The sequence below is a fragment of the Loxodonta africana genome, chromosome 6, assembly GCF_030014295.1.
Source record: "Loxodonta africana isolate mLoxAfr1 chromosome 6, mLoxAfr1.hap2, whole genome shotgun sequence".
Classification (NCBI taxonomy): domain Eukaryota; kingdom Metazoa; phylum Chordata; class Mammalia; order Proboscidea; family Elephantidae; genus Loxodonta; species Loxodonta africana.
The window spans coordinates 112,120,595-112,134,823 of NC_087347.1; the positions used below are offsets into that span (position 1 = coordinate 112,120,595).

General features: G+C 38.6%; 1 protein-coding gene across 1 annotated transcript in view; it reads right to left on the reverse strand.

Annotated features, from left to right (window-relative positions):
* THSD7B (thrombospondin type 1 domain containing 7B) overlaps positions 1 to 14,229 on the reverse strand; it is an 826,015-nt gene that overhangs the window by 392,182 nt on the left and 419,604 nt on the right. The window lies entirely within an intron of this gene.

A 14,229-nucleotide genomic window follows, 5' to 3' on the forward strand; every position in this document is an offset into this window, starting at 1 on the left:
CTAGAGCTAATTTATATGTGTTGTTGTGCTGGAAGCATCATAAATAGACACTCTACAACTAAAGAGAACTGATGTTTAATCAAAGTCAAAGTTGATATGAGGAGAACAACTTTCTGTTGGTAAAAATTCCAAAAGATCATTAAGAAGTCTGTTTCTAAGTCAACTGTACAGACAGACAAAGTACATAGGGCGATGTTAGGTAGCCTGAGTTTCTTCAACATTAACTCCCCTAAAATGTGCGTTATCTCCACTGTCCATATAATTACATACAAGACAATGCTCCTTTTCAGTTTCTTCAAAACTGTAGTGATTCAGAGTTGATTTCCTCGAAAAGGTAAAAACCAGGGATTCACCACCAGCCCAACGCCCCCTGAGTTCTCAGAGGGAAACATTTACTACATATGGTGTTGTCATCTTTGGTAAATATTTATTGGGTGCCTGCTCTATGTAAGAGACTCACCTAGGAGCTGTGTATTCTGTTGAAACATACATATATGCATTATTAAATCTCCCCAGTGAGGCAGAAATGAAACTTGATGGATGGATAATAATGTAGAAGTTCTCCATAGTTTTATAAGCCTTCAGTAATGAAAATATAAACTTTGTATTTATTACCCAAAGGCCATCAATCCAGTATGCTCTCTCTTTGTTCAAGGAGACGTGAAGGGTTGAAGCGGTAAAAAGTTCAATGCCCTAGAAGAACGATGAGTAGGACGTTTTTATACACTTTCCTGTTATTCATCTTGGTGCTCCATATATACAGCAGATACATCAAAAGCAGCCTACTCTCTCAGAAGTCCCTCCCAGCCTAGACTTCCAAGTGCTTCAAAATGAACACTGAGCCAAAGACCTTATCTATATACTCAAATACAGATGAAATTAAACAAAATTGCCAAGCTTTTCTCCTAAACTTTCCAAGAATGCTGAAATAAGCTCTAGGTTATCCATATCCTTCTTTCATTTTGAAATGTTGCCAGAAAAAAGTATTCCATATTCTTAAATTTTCATAGTCATCATTCATTTTGCAAAAGAGGCCAAACTCAATGGATTCAGCAACAGACAAGACCTCCAGGGCTCTGATTTCTAATACCAGCTCATTACAGAAATGCTATATGACCTTGGGCAATGCACTTAACCTTTCAGAGCTTCAATTCTCTTACTTGTCCTATGTGGGTAATGCTGCCGAGCCAATTCACAGGAAAGCTGTTAGGAATGCCTAATTAAGAGGCATTTAAAGCTTTTGGCAAATGTAAAACGTATATTAAACTCACCAGTGAACTTAAAATTCTCTAGATGCAAGCCTCAAACACAGACTTTCGAAGGAGTTGCCCACATTTATACCTGCATGAACTATTGACAGTCAAGGCAAGCAAACGTTTTTTTCTTTGTGGCAGATACCAGACACCCACAGAAACTCATACAATAGTTGTAATTTCCAGAGACTCTCCAATTTCCTCTACCCCCAACCATTGCTGCTCTTAAAATATCTCCAATTTAGGGAACTAACTTTGTCAAACAGTGACCTTCTTTGAGTCCAGCTCTTCCTCTCACTCTCTAAAAATTACAACTGAAATTGCTCACAACCGATCTCAATGTCTACTCAACCCATGTGGTTCTCAACCCTGGCTGCATATGAGAATCCCATGGGATGCTTTTAAAAATTCCTAATGCTCCATCCCAACCAACTAAATCAGAATCTCTGATGAGCAAGGCCCAAGCATCATTTTTTTTTTAATCCCCAGAGCAGAGAACCACTGATTCAGCGTATTCAAACCTAGCTTCTCTTATTCATCTAATATGTAAAACAGGAAAGACAATGCATCCTGCTTAACCAAGCACAGAAAACAAAGGAGCACCAGCTAAATCATTACTGCTTGCAGCACATTCAAAAAATGCAACCTGCCCTCTAGCTAAGTACATCATAACGGGTATAATTGGAGATGTGTACTATAAATGAGGAGGGTTAACAATGGTATTTATAATGACGAGTTGCACTTGTCTTTTCTTCTTGCCTCTGTGTGCTGAAATGACAGGGATTTATTTTTCTTCCATCCTGACCCGTTTTCCTTTAAGCAGATGAAATGTCTAGTGGCTGGCTGCTACAGAGCTCCCTAACAGACTGCCCTCCATCAGCATTAAGACTGAAATACACTGGAACTCCATACTGCACTGTCTACAGCCAGGTTTATTTGCATACAAATGGTTATTTATTTAAGATGTAAATTCATGATGCTATCATCATTAGGCATTAATACTTATTTTGTACTGGAAAAATTCTTGAAAAATAATCTATGTGGCCCTAACCTATTAATGCTTTATCCCTGCTTGGGCATAAGAGGATGCTTTTCATTAGTGGCCGTAAGCTAACTGTAAAGGACAGGAGGGTCTCCAGGTCAAGCTTATGGTCAAAGCAGAGCAAGGACACAGCTCAGGAAAGCTGAGCTCGCAGGGATCTTCTTTCAGGAGGGTGAAGGGTATCCCTTGGTCATCTGCTGCTGTGCAGTTTGCTATGTTCTAAATGCACCACCACTCACAATGGCTCAACCACATAAAACCTGGCTTTTGCAAACTCCTTTTTGCAATATGTTTCCCAGGCTGTGTATCCATGTAAAAATGTGCCTAACTGAATGTAAGATGGGGAAACCATTCAGACATTAATACCAGTTGTGCTATTAAAATTTTTGTTTTTCCAATAGTGGTAGAACAGGTGAAGGGGAAATGGCTCTGTGAAGGCAAACCGAATATAGCTTTTCGTTTTTTAACCATGAATATTAGCACAGTAGACAAAAACCCTTACTCATCCTTTTATACAAAAGATAATGTGTTACTGCCTGGCTTGCTGTCTTCATCATTTTTGGGGCATCAACATAAAGCCAGCAGCTTTTGAAATTCCTTCTGTTGGCTTAATGTTGAGTACATTTTAAAAATCAGTGAAATTAGAATCCCAGGTCTGTGAACTTGGAAAAATTAAGTATCTCTTGTGCTTCAAAAGGACATAATAAGAGTAACTTATTATAGGGCTTTGGAAAGGAATAATCAGGTAGTCTACTAACTAGTTAGTTCAAGATTGGGCACATAGTATATAAAAAAGTTAGTTGGTGGAACTGTTAGTGTGGTGGACAGGTTACGCATATTTCCTCTCCCTAGATAACTTCATGCTTTCTTCAAGAAGCCTTCCCCGCCATACCACCTTCAGCCAAGTGGCCCTCTTCCTGTGCTCACAGGGAACCTCGCCCCAGCCTCTACAATGCACCACATCATATTCTGCTGTCTTCTTATATATCTCTGCCTCCAAACTGTGTTGCCTCTCCAGGTTTCATGTAGTAGAAACTAGTAGGCATCTAATAAATGCTTGTTGAATGAATAAAAGGATGAATGAGTGAAAATAATGACTGAATAAACATTTAGCCATCTACTACACATACACAAACACACACACACATATTTTTCCCCACACCCCATGAACAGGAAGATGCAGACATTATTTTCTAACAATAGGGCAGACTACATATCTGGAGAAACCCCTGGCACAGAAAAAAATCAAAATGCTGTAGGATTTTACTTTTTAATTTGACTTAAGTATTTAAATGTTTTTATTATAAAATTTTTCAAACATATCTAAGAAGCTAAATTACCCAACAACCAGCTTCAACAATTTGCAATACACAATCTTGTTTCCTCGATACTCCTACTTACTCACACACATCCCAATTATTTTAGAGAATGTTCAGACATCATATCATTTTATCTATAAATATGTCAGAATAGGTTCATAAAGTGACTCTTTTCAAACACAGTCATTGTAACACTATCACACAAAATATTAATAAGAATTATAAAATACTAATAAATATTGCAGCTGTCATATGGTCATATGTGTGTGTGTGTGCATGTACCCATGTGTGTACCTGTGTATATTTACTTGAATTGGAATCCAGTACGGTCCAAGGTTACAATTGGTTGATATGTCCTATAAATTCTTCTTTCTTTTCTTATTTCACTTTGAAATATTTTTAAAATGCTTTATAAATGTATGGCTGGAAAGGAAGAAAGTAATTTTTGGAGCACTGGTCATTGGGGGAATTTATCCATCTCTGATGGAGACAGCCTAGTTTTCAGTGGATGTGGTGAAGTATAAAAAAAGAGACAAAGCCTGGGCCAGAGCGCAACGGGAGGTTTGTTCAGAGACACAACCCCAGAAAGCTCGGTTCCCTTGGTGTGTGGACTAGAAAAAATTTGTACCGAGGGGGAGAGAGTGGGGGTGCTTGCCTATCTTGGCTTTAGCGGGAGAACAGGATAAAAGAAGAAAGTCATCCAGAGATTCTTCCACAGATGCCTGCATTAATATTTGCATGGAGTTGGGATTCACACTTTTCTATTTGGAAAAAGAAAACCCAAAATGAAAATGGCTTACGGGTGTTCTGAATTGTTCTAGAAAAAGAATGGTGAAATCCTCTAAAGAGGAGATACTGTTCTAGGAACTGAAAATATAAGAGAGAACAAAAGAAAAAAAATTCCTGCCCTCATAGATCTTAGATTCAGCAAAGGGAGAAAGCAATTAAAAAATAAATCAGTTAAATATGTAGTGTTTCATATGATGATTGTTGCGCAAAAACAAGCAAACAAAAAAATAGCAAGAGTAAAGTCACAGGGAGTGCTAGAAAATATGTACCTGTGTGGGAGAAAGTGCCACACAATTTTAAACTTCAAAAGCCACACATGAGACAAGATATTTGAACAAGAACATGGAGGAGTTGGTGGGTAAGAGTCACCAATATAATCTATGGAAAGAGAATCCTAGGCAGAGAGAACTGCATGTGCAAAGGCCCAGAGTCACGTTCCAGAAAGAAAGAGCAAGGGAGACAAGAGTGTCTAAATCACTGGGAGGTGAGGGTAGTAGAGGTATGATAGGAAAGGAGATCAGTTTCTTCAGATGGAGAAAGAAGCTAGATATCTACGTACTGCCACATAGAAAAATCAATTATTAAATACTTAGATATAAAAGTCTCAGGAGAAAATATATGTGTGTCTTTTTAAGATAGGAAAAACTCTCTTAAAACACACAAATGAAAAACAAAAAGTAAACAATAAATTCAATGATACTAAAATTAAGCACTTTCTAAATTTTTTTTTTATTCATGATGAGACAAAATTCACCCTGAACTGTAATATCTGTACAATCCAGTTTATCAATCCAGTTCCATCTGTACAATACATAATCAAAAAAAGGTTTAGTATCTAGAATATTGTCTTTAAGACAATAAAAAAAAAAAAAAACAAGCTTTTACCATGCTCCAGGCACATATGAAGTACTTTACATGAATTGACTCACTTATCCCTCATCACAACCCTAAGACACAGCTACTCTTATCCCTGTTTTGCAGTTGGGGAAATGGAGGCACAGAAAGCTTTTATACCTTGTCCAAGCTGCCAGTAAGTGTTAGAGATGGCTTAAAACCAAAGCACTCTGGATCCAAAGTCTGTTCTTCACTGCTCCGCTTTGTTGCCTACAGCCAAAAAGTACCTCTTCCCAGCCCTATCCCCTCTAGTCCTTGAATGTTCTCAGCTGAATGCAAGTGGAATTGTAATCCAATAAAATAATGTGGTTTAACATGTTAGTCATCACATATGGCAACTTGTCCCAGGAGTGAAACTCAAAGCCAGGGTCCCTAAGATCCTGGCCCCTAAGGAGAGCCAACAAGCATCATTGGTGTGTGGTCTGTACAGGCTCTTAGGGAGCCAAGCTCACAAGGGCCCCAATCTTGGTTTAACACTCTGCTGTAGCCGTCTTACAATTTTTAAATAACTTTTGAATGAGGCACCCACGTTTTCATTTTGCACTGGATCCTGCAAATTATGTAGCCAGTCCTGATAAGAATAAATTGTAATAATGGGGTTATCGAGATACTCCTGTTTTTTAGGAGCATTTTACTCTTCAGGAGCACACACTCAGGAGAGAGGGGACTGGGAAGGACTTGCTCCATCCCGGAGTTCTGACAGGTGCTTACTGGTTTTGATTCTGTCTTAGCACTTAAATCCCTTGGATGAGAGAGAGGGTGTGCATAGTCATTCAGTTATACGAACTTCACAGGATAGACCAAGAACTCAGCATACTCTGTGTTAAGACATGCTATTAAACAATTTTGAATTTTGGTATTTAATACGCTTACCTATGAATCTCATTTTTCTATTCAAGAAAATGGAATCTCCTCACTGCCCAGATAAATGAATGGCCTTCCAATTTTCCCACTGGTTTTCAACATTTTTTAACCTCATTATTTTACAAACTTTTTTTTCGTAAAACACAAATCTGATTTTATCAAACTTACACTTAAAATTTAAATTGTTCCCTCAGAATTCGGGATAATGTCCAAACTCCTTAGAATGGTATAAAGGTTTTAATGAGCTGGCTCCTGCGTATCTCTATCAGCCTATCTCTTCTCACTCCTCATAGGAATTATGTCATGAGCTGCCTGCAATTCATTCAATTCGAGTGTTCTCTGACATCACTGAGCCTGTGCACACACATCCCTTCTGTACCTGTAAGAACTTCTACCCTGTGTTTGCCGCTGAAACTCTGGTCTGCCAGGTCTCACCTCCTCTGTTGCATCCTTCCCAACCACTGAGCAGAACAAGACCCCTCCTCTTGGCTTCAGGATTCCTGTGCTTATTCCTATTATGGAAAACATTTGTTTACATGTCTGAATCCAACCAAAAAAAAAAGTCTGAATCTCTCATTAAAAAGCCCCTTGACTAAAATAACCTTACATATCCATCTTAATATTACTGGCAGTTGGCATAAAACTTGGAATATAGTAAACTCTACAAAATGTTTACTGAATTAATGATATACTCATCTATCATCATTCATTCAATAAATATTTAGGCACTTGTGACAGTGACTATTCAACATGTTTAAGCAGTGAACAAGAAATAGAGTTTACTATCTATCTAGATGAGATAATGGTAAGTGCTGGGGTTGGGGGGACAACATAGGTTTAAGAACAGGAAGAAAAGGAGGAAAAGGGGGGATTTTTAAATAACAAAGTTAGAGGAAGACTCTCTGAGGCGATGACATATTAATTGAAAACAAAGTATTGATAAAAGGCTCCCAAGCAAAGGGCTGGGAGAAGATAATTTCAGGAGAAAGAGCAGCAAGTAAAAGTATAAGATAGAACAAGCTTGGTCAGGAAGAAGAGCAGTGTAGCTAGAATGAAGTAAAGGAGGCAGTAGAAAGTAGGACATGGGTTCACAAAGCAGTACAGCACAGACTGCAAGCTGGAGCCCTCCTGATGATTCTTTCCACGTAAGGGAGAGCCCTATCTATAGCCTTCTTCATCCCTAGACTCTTCCAGCACCCTCACTTACATCTCCTGTGGAAAGGATGAGTGGCATCTAAATTACGACTATGGAAGAAGGAAGTGCATATAGGTTGCTTTGTTTTCTCCTTTCTTCTTTCTCCAGAAACATCTGCTCAGAGGATACACATATTCCACTCTGTTCTCAGTCTTCCCATTCAAGGAGAGTTCTTTGGCTCTTCAGAGTCGATTGTGACCAGATAACCAGCTAATCAGTTGCCACTGAGAGGGCTCCAACTCATGGTGACTCCATGAGTTTCAGAGAAGAATTGCATTCCATAGGGATTTCAATGTCTGATTTTTTGGAAGTAGATCATGAGGCCTTTCTTCCAAGGCACCTCTGTGTGGACTTGAGCCTCCAACTTTTTGATTAGCAACCAAGTGCTTAACTGTTTGTCCACCCAGATAGTTATCTAGGTAGTTAAATCTAATTCTGGGACTGAGAATCAGCAAGGCCACTGTTGCTGTACTCCTACACCACAATCTCCAATACAGTTTTATTGGTATTAAAACTGATACTTTCATCTCCCTCTACTTTCACTAATTCTTAATTGGTTCTTCATTTGGGTGAGTGGAAAGATGGGTGGGGGAAAATACCAACCTCCTCAAACTCCACACCATGTATGACCTGTTGGTCATATGCCATAATCCATGCAAGGTAATAATAATATACATATATGCATACATATATCTATATATGTATATGTACACATACATATACACACATATATTTACTAATCTTCTATTATTACCTTTCTATAAGAAAGTCAAGAGAGTGTAAACATATATAAAACCAAAACCCAGTGCCGTCCAGTTGATTCCGACTCATAGCGACCCTATAAGACAGAGTAGAACTGCCCCATAGAGTTTCCAAGGAGTGCCTGGAGGATTCAAACTGCAGACCTCTTGGTCAGTAGTGGTAGTACTTAACCACTATGCCACCAGGGTTAGATATTGATATATACAAATATACATGTGTGTACTTTGTGTGTGTATGTATGTATACATATATGTATATATACACATATACCATCTCTTTCTAAAATGAGTATCTTTTATGACTTGAATATTCATGGATCTTACAACATACTTGGTAGAGATTAAATACAAAATGGAGGACAAGGAGGGGATTATCACTTACTGGGCAACTATTGGGAAACCCTGGTGGCGTAGTGGTTAAGTGCTACGGCTGATAAACAAAGGGTCGGCAGTTTGAATACGCCAAGCACTCCTTGGAAACTCTATGGGGCACTTCTACTCTGTCCTATAGGGTCGCTATGAGTCAAAATTGACTCGACGGCATTGGGTTTGGTTTTTTTGGTTTTTGGGCAACTATTGCTGGGCTAGTCCCTTCACATGGGATTAAAAAAAAAAAAAAAACCTATGAAGTAAATTGTTTTACAGGTGTTACATGTTACAGCCATTTTATAGATACGCATATAAAATCTCAGGGAGATTAACTAAATTTCAGGGCACACAGCTAAGAATCCGCAGCACCAGCGGTATACCACAAGTCTATTAGTTTCTAATGTTCATGCTCTTCCCATTACATATGAACAAAGTAGAGAGAAGCTCAAGACAGGATATAATTAAGTGCTAAATTAAACAAGATCTATTACTGCAGTCATTCAGCCATGGGAAGGATATTGTTGGCTCAACTTAGAAATTAATATACTTCCAACAGAACTCGTCACTACTTTCATGCAGTCTGCATTCTAACCGGTTAATATCTACATGGTCTCAAAATAAAGTAATGATAAGCATATTTTTAGGTATCAGAGCAAATTACATTTAACTTGGAAAGATCTCAAATGGCAGAGAATCTATCATTCCAGGAATATTTATTTTTGGATATTTTACTCCTTATCATTAAAAGCATATCATTCAGTAGATAGTCTACCTGAGCCATTTATATACTGCAACTTAATTTTGAAGGAACTTCAAGAGATTGACTGAATATTCACTGGTGATTTTTCCATTAAACCAGAAAACCAAACCCACTGTTGTCAAGTCGATTCTGGCTCATAGCGACCCTGTAGGACAGAGTAGAACTGCCCCAGAGTTTCCAAGGAGTGCCTGATGGATTTGAACTGCTAACCTTTTGGTTACCAGCCATAGCTCTTAACCACTACGCCACCAGGGTTTCCATTTTTCTATTAGAGAACATTTAAAAGTTGTTTGTCTAAACTAAGAGCAATCTACTACATTTTGTTCATGAATTTAATATCCTCCTGATTTGTTACACATAAATTATTTGCTGTTCTTACACAACCCGGAGTTCCAAATTGACATATTAAGATCCTGACATTTAACTCCACCTCTAACTCCAGGCTTTGTTAGAGTGATATAAATTAAACAGTTTATAAATCTACCATCCTATCAGCTAATCCAGTGAGTCAAAAACCTCCAGAATCCACACTCTAATATAGATTCATTCATATTAAAATGGGACCAAAGCCAAGGAAGTGACAATAATTAATTTATTCATTTTAATTGTAGATTATTTAATAAAATTAAATAACACCCTAGCAAAGTCAAACTACTATATTCTCTTTCTTCACAGGAAGTACATCAAAAGTCTAAAATTCCTAATTAGAAGGGATACCCTGGTTTCTGTAAAGCATCTCATTTACCTATGTAACCAAACAAGGCAATATGCACAGAGTTCAAGCAGTGTTTGTTCACAGATCTATGGCAAATGGTGTGGGGGTGGGGAGAGGGTGGCAGGGGTGTATCACCATTCAGAGAGTGCTTCTTACAACCACAAATTTCTGTTTTATTCAATAAGAGTTCATAGTTATGGAGCTGGAAATCTGCATTTTAATAATGCTTCCAGGTGATTCAGACGCACCATAAAGCTTGAAAGCCACAGATTTTGAACTTTGATTTCTTCCAATATTCTCCCCCTCTGATAGTAGCCCCCTAATTAACCCATGCTTATTTAATAATCGCTTAGTCCCAAGGTATAAACTAAACATAAGGGTAAATAGGATTGAAGTGGAAAGCTGGAAGAAATCTGAAAATTGAATCTCTGCTCCTTCAGGTCCCTAGGCTCCCAGGCTATGAAAGGAATTACCTAGGCTTGAAAAGTTGGAGGCAAAAATGAGATCACAGAGGCTAGGAAATATTTTCATTACAGTGCCAACCATTTAAATAACTAATTGAATCTCCGGAAATTGCAGCAAAGTTTGAAGTTGCTTGACTAGAAATTCTTTCACATGCCCTAAGATCCCTCCACTCTTAGCCAATGCTAAGGGAAGAGAGTCAGACAACGGAAAAAAATTTCTTGGATGTAGCAGCAGTACACGGAAGTAATCCCTGGTCACCAGGGCCCACCAGCTCAACAAAACTAATATTTCTCCCTAAATGTTGTGAACCTTGAGAGCTCCCATGCCAAGATCTGGCTGCTAGTAAGGTATTCTTTTTTAATTCTGTCTTTACCTTCTTAAAACCATTTAACAGAGGAATTATGTTTACTTCTCATGAATCAGAAACTAAGAGAAATAGATGAACCTCAAGAAACACCATCATCACAGATTATATTATCTTCTTAAATTTTCTACTATTTACCATTAAGAATCTATATTTTTTTAATATGCATTACCACTAAAATTCTAAAGGTCAGCCTCCTAAATGTTACCTTTTAAATGGTTCAGAGTAGAGGAAGTAGCTTTTCTGCTCCACTCTGGAAACACAATTCCCCTGGATACTCAACTCACCCTATTTGTCCAACTCATTTACAGGCAGTCTCCAAGTTACGAACATGTACTTAGGAATAACTCCTACTTGTCCGTTAATGCTACGTAAACTTACCCTCGCTTTGAAATAACTGGACCGATAACCCCTGCTTGCCAAAAAGTATTCATCACAATCACCTTCACTTGCTGCACTTACCCACCACTGCCGTCGAGTCAATTCCGACTCATAGCGACCTTATGCAGCTTTTAAGTCATTGAAAAGACTTCGAGCCTTTTCCTGCACTAAAGTAAGGCTAAATAAGAACTACATACCTGTTCTGACTTTTCTACAAACTTAAAGGCAGTTAGGAATGGGTATTGTTCATAACTCAGGGACTGCCTGTTTACTCTGGATCTTAACTCAGGAAAAAAATTTTTGCATATCAATTTGGCTAGGTCATGAGTGTCTGATTCTCCACCATTTTGTCACCTGATGTAATTTTCCTATGAGTTGTAAATCCTACCTCTATGATGTTAATGAGATGGGATAGGCACCTGTTATGTTAATGAGGCAGAACTCAATCTACAAGATTGATTGTGTCTTGAGCAAATCTCTTTTGAGATAAAAAAGAGAAAGAAGCAAGCAGAGAGATGGGGGAACCTCATACCACCAAGAAAGTAGCACCAGGAGCACAGCATATCCTTTGGACCCAGGGTTCCTGTGTGGAGAAGCTCCTACTCCAAGGTAAGATTGATGAGAAGGACCTTCCTCCAAAGTCGACACAGACAGAAAGCCTTTACCGGAGCTGACGCCCTGATTTTGGATTTCTAGCCTACTTTACTGTGAGGAAATGAATTTCTCTTTGTTAAAGCCATCCACTTGTGGTATCTCTGTTACAGCAGTACTAGATAACCAAGACAGTCTCTAAAAGAGATTGTTATTTTCACCCCCCAAAAAGATCAGGTAAATTGAAAAAGTTCTTGTTCAATAATTCAATTTATCTTGGATTCTATCGATAAGCAAAGCTCATTTGCTGCTACTGTATTAACTCTGTGACAAAACACTATTGAGAAGATGAAATGGCACTGTTATAAAAGCTCTGCACAGTGCCCACTAATGCAATATAAGACATTAAGGATGACAATCTTCAACAGCTGTCACTACACCTTTGCCAGTCACTGAGATGGTTTGAAACGGCAGTCAGATCTATATCAATGTGGGCCATCTCTTCATGCCACTCCCAAGAAGTGTTGCTATAGATGTGTGAGTCGAAGAGCATTTGGGGATCCCAGATGCTAAGGGGTGGAATGTTCCAAGGAATGATCTAAATTCTCTCAAACTCTGTGACAGATTCTCTCCCTAATGACCTAATGACCTGCATACTTCTTTCTTCCTTTTTTCCAGGAGGCTAGTGTGTTAACAGCTTGAGAGCTGTGTCCTGCTTCAGAGGACATGATTACCAAGAGAAGAACAAGGATGAGGTGATGAGACTCACTTTAGATACTAGGGTGAATATTCTTTTCCTCCTTCCTTTTTTTTTTTTGAATTTGTCTTTTCTCACAATGGCAATGGTAAGATCCAAAGGACCAAAGCTAGGGTGTGGGTCTAGAGGAAAGGAACCGAGTTATTTAATTTTTTTACTGTGCTTTAGGTGAAAGTTTACAGAGCAAATTTGTTTCTCATTAAACAATGAATACATGTTTTGTGACACTGGTTGCTAACCCCACAATGTGTCCCCTTCTCGACCTTGGGTTCCCCATTTCTATTCATCCAGTTTTTTGTCCGCTCTCAGCTTCTCATCCTTGCCCCTGGGCTGGTGTGCCCATTTAGTCTCATATACATGGTTGAGCTATGTGTATTACTATTTGTTTTATGGGCCTGTCTAATCTTTGGCTGAAGAGTGAACCTTAGAAGTGACTTCGATACTGAGTTAAAAGAGTGTTTGGGGGCCATGCTCTCAGGGTTTCTTCAGTCTCTGTCAGACCAGTAAGTCTGATTGTTTTTTGTGAGTTTGAATTTTGTTCTACCTTTTTTCTCCCTTTCTGTTCAGGGCCCTCTATTGCGATCCCTATCACAGCAATCAATGGTGGTAGCCGGGCACCATCTAGTTGTGCTGGGCTCAGTCTGGTAGAGGCTGGTAGTTGTGGTCCCTTAGTCCTGTGGAGTAATCTTTCCCTTGTGTCTGTGGTTTCTTCATTTTCCCTTGGTATAGACACGGTGGGACCAGAAGACATATCTTAGATGATGGAACCACATTATTAACTCTAGTTCTTAGACTTATATTCAAGACTAGGATACTTGTATTTTCACACAGACTAGTCCCTCAGGGGACTGCAATCAGCTTTAGGGGAAAGACCTGTTCTAAGAAAGTCGCTTTACCAAAGAGCTCCTATGTGTTTATCTAGGACTTAGTATTAAGTAAAAAAAAAGTATTAAGTATGTGGTATTAAAGGCCTACAAATATATCCAGGTGTATAAAGTATCATCATTAAACTTATTTTGCCAGTTTCTCTACTTGTTCAACACATTATACTATATCTGGTCTTGTTTCTCCACATTCTTATATTTATCAGTAGGTCCCTAGATGGTGCAAATAGTTTGTGCTTAACTACTAACCTAGAGGTTGCTAGTTCAAACCTGTATGGCAGCACTGCAGAAGAAAGTCCTGGCAATCTGCTTCCATAAAGATTATAACCAAGAAAACCCTATGTAGCAGTTCTACTCTATAATACATAAGGTCACCGTGAGTCGGAATCCATTCAATGGCAATGAGTTTGTTTTTTTTGGTTTCTATATTTATCAGTAACCTTACCAAAGGACTTACAGTCCTAGATACTAATAAAGGTATGTGAGATCAGGCTCCAGGCACACAAGAGCCCCAAAGGTATTGTGATGGCAATAGTGTTTTATGTGGAATCACATTTAAATGGATGTTCAAAATGCCACAACAGGACTAGCAGAAGATGAGTATTCCAGCAACATATACCAGTGAAATTATGACACATGATAACTGAATATGTTTTCCCTTCTAAGTTATGATGGATCTGGAAATACATTTCATTTACGAACTTTCACAAACCTTGAAAGCTAATGGGAGAGAAAGGTGCATACATTCTGCAACTTCTTACATTTTAGCAGTGGGGAACAATCAGATGGTTAGGAAAGAAACATTCAGAAGACAGCATCCACCTAC